Genomic DNA, 2832 nt, shown 5'->3' on the forward strand with positions numbered 1-2832 from the left:
ATTTTAATTATAATCATAGCTCGCTTAGTAGTAAGCTGTACTATGCGACTTGCTACGCCTAAAGTAAACCTGGCTACCTCAGCTGATATTTTCCAAAATTGGCTGATAGAACAGGGAGGACATGACTATATTACTTTAAAAGAAAAACAGGGGAAATGTCAGGGATGTAATAAATCTCGGTAAGAACAATGGTCTTAGGATACGGAGCCTGAGTAAGAATAATGCTTTTAGTTATAGAGCAATGTTGCGTGCAAAGTTTGCGGGAAACCATACTTAATAACAGAAATTAAGACGACTGGACCAGAACAACTGGATCTGGTTTCAATAGAACTAGACGTTATCTGAAGAACTGAATGTTGTGATAGAACTGAATGTTATGATAACCTAATCTAAGAAATTTAGATATTCTGGGAACTACTAAACAATATGTAAACTGTGTGGCTATCAATCACTATAGCTTTTATGTAAGCTTGCTTTAACCAATCGCGTAGCTAAAAGATTGTGTGCTATTAACCTAATTTTAGCAACCGAATAACTATATAAGCAGATATGTAACCAACAATAAATCGAAGCTTGTTCACATTGAACATGTGTATGCTTCCCCACGACACTCTGGGTTAACCCTGGGACAACTGCTGCAAACCTAGTTTGCAACACCCTGCCAACAGGACACTTTATCAAAGGCAAACCTAATTGCACAGTTTGGATTGAGAGCTCTGAGAGTAGACGGGGTAAAGGTATGGGATGTGGAAACTGACTGTCTCTGAGGATGGTCTTGATTTGTCATTATCTTCTGAACTCCTAACAGCAACTCCACGCCCAGGAACAGCAGAGCAGATGCCCAACAGCAGCTCCATCAGCGAGTTCCTCCTGCTGGTGTTGACAGACATGCGGCAGCTGCAGCTCCTGCACTTCTGGCTCTTCCTGGGCATCTACCTGGCTGCCCTCCTGGGCAACGGCCTCATCAGCACAGCCGTAGCCTGCGACCAGCGCCTGCACACCCCCATGGACTTCTTCCTCCTCAACCTAGCCCTCCTCGACCTGGGCTGCATCTCCACCACTCTGCCCAAATCCATGACCAATGCCCTCTGGGACACCAGGGCCATCTCCTACGCAGGATGTGCTGCACAGATATTTTTCTTTTTTTTTTTGTTTTCAGCACAGTATTCCCTTCTCACAGTCATGGCCTATGACCGCTTTGTTGCCATCTGCAAGCCCCTGCACTACAGGACCCTCCTGGGCAGCAGAGCTTGTGCCACCATGGCTGAAGCTGCCTGAGGCACTGGGTTTTTCTTTTCCCAGCTGCACACTGCCAATACATTTTCTATACCACTTTGCCTGGGCAATGTTCTGGACCTTTTTTTTTTTTTTTTTTTGTGTGTGTGTGAAATTCCACAGATCCTCAAGCTCTCATGCTCGCAATCAGACTACCTCAGGGAAACTGGATTTACTGTGGTAAGTGTTCTTGCCATATTTGGGTGCTTTGTATTCATAGTGCTGTCCTACGTGCACATTTTCAGGGCCGCGCTGAGGATGCCCTCTAAGCAAGGCCGGCAAAAAGCCTTCTCCATGTGCCTCCCTCACCTGGCCGTGGTTTCCCTGTGTGGGCACGGACTTCTTTGCCTACCTGAATCCCCCTTCCCTGTTCTCCCCATCCCTGAACCTGGTGGTGTCATTTTTGTACTCAGTAGCGCCTCCAACACTGAACCCCCTCATCTACATCATGAGGAACCAGGAACTCAAGGATGCAGTGGGGAAAATGATGGCAAGGACACATTTCAGCAGGGATTAACTTCTCATCTTTCTCTACAACTGACTCACTGTTGTTCCTGTAGGAGGCTCATATTACGCATTTTCACCTTTAAAATGCTTATTTATTTCTATTAATTGATACTTTTTTTTCTGTTCATATATATGTGTGAGTGCACAATTTATATTATTGGTTATTATGTTCCTAAACATGCGTTTGGATTCTGTCTGCTTCTACTGAGGCATCACGCTGCTCTCTATCTCCTGAAGCCCATATGAATTCTGGGTCAGTGCTGACTCTCACGCAGCCTCTGTTCTTATCTCTGTATCTGTAGAGAAATGAGATGCCAGCAGGCACTGTGGTGATACAGGCTGGATTAGCAAAAGGGATGCACGTTTTAGCCTACGGACCAATATATTAGTTCATCAAAAGGAATCCAATTGTGCTCATCCTGAAACTTTTTCTTGGGTTGCTCTGGTTTCGCTTAGGACGGCCAAGAATACTCCCATTTAATCTCTGTCGAAACCGGGTAGACGTCACCGCAGACCGCAAGCCTCCCCAGCAGCGCCCTCTTGACGCCTCCTCGGATCGCTCAGCTCTGTCGGAGTAGGGTAGACGTGGCTGAACATTGCACGACGACCCTGGGGCGCCCTCTAGGCGCCTCAGCTTAGCACGCTCAGCTCCGTCGAAACCGGGTAGACGTGGCCGAAGATCGCACGGCGCCCCGGCTGCCACCTCCGTCTTTGGCCGCCGCCGCTCGCGACGAGAGACCGAGTCGTCCGTAGCCGGGAAGACGTTTCCGGCGTTCCCTAGCGGCACCAGCATCGAGACACGGACGCCACCGTTCGAGACGCGCGAGACGGCTGTTGTGTAGACCTGGCCGGCATTTCGAGACGCAATGTGCAGCGACCTCTTCCCGCCGCCATTAGGGAAGCGAGCGACGGATGTAGCCGGGTAGACGTGGCCGGCATTTTTAAAACGCGCTGTGATTTCTCACCACCGAGAAGCGCGTTTCTGCCCCCTGGCTGGGTGGCAGGGGCTATTGTGGCTGGTAGGTGTCACACTCCAATATAAAGGAGGGA

The 2832-nt window shown here is 48.7% G+C and overlaps 1 pseudogene; it reads left to right on the plus strand.

The window, feature by feature from the left end:
• Nucleotides 1-837: 837 nt before the first annotated feature.
• LOC136060162 (olfactory receptor 14C36-like) lies at nucleotides 838-1792 on the plus strand (annotated as a pseudogene).
• Nucleotides 1793-2832: the final 1040 nt, after the last annotated feature.

This window comes from Cyrtonyx montezumae, unplaced genomic scaffold, assembly GCF_038088225.1.
Source record: "Cyrtonyx montezumae isolate F1298 unplaced genomic scaffold, pur_monq_1.0 scaffold_9, whole genome shotgun sequence".
NCBI lineage: Eukaryota > Metazoa > Chordata > Aves > Galliformes > Odontophoridae > Cyrtonyx > Cyrtonyx montezumae.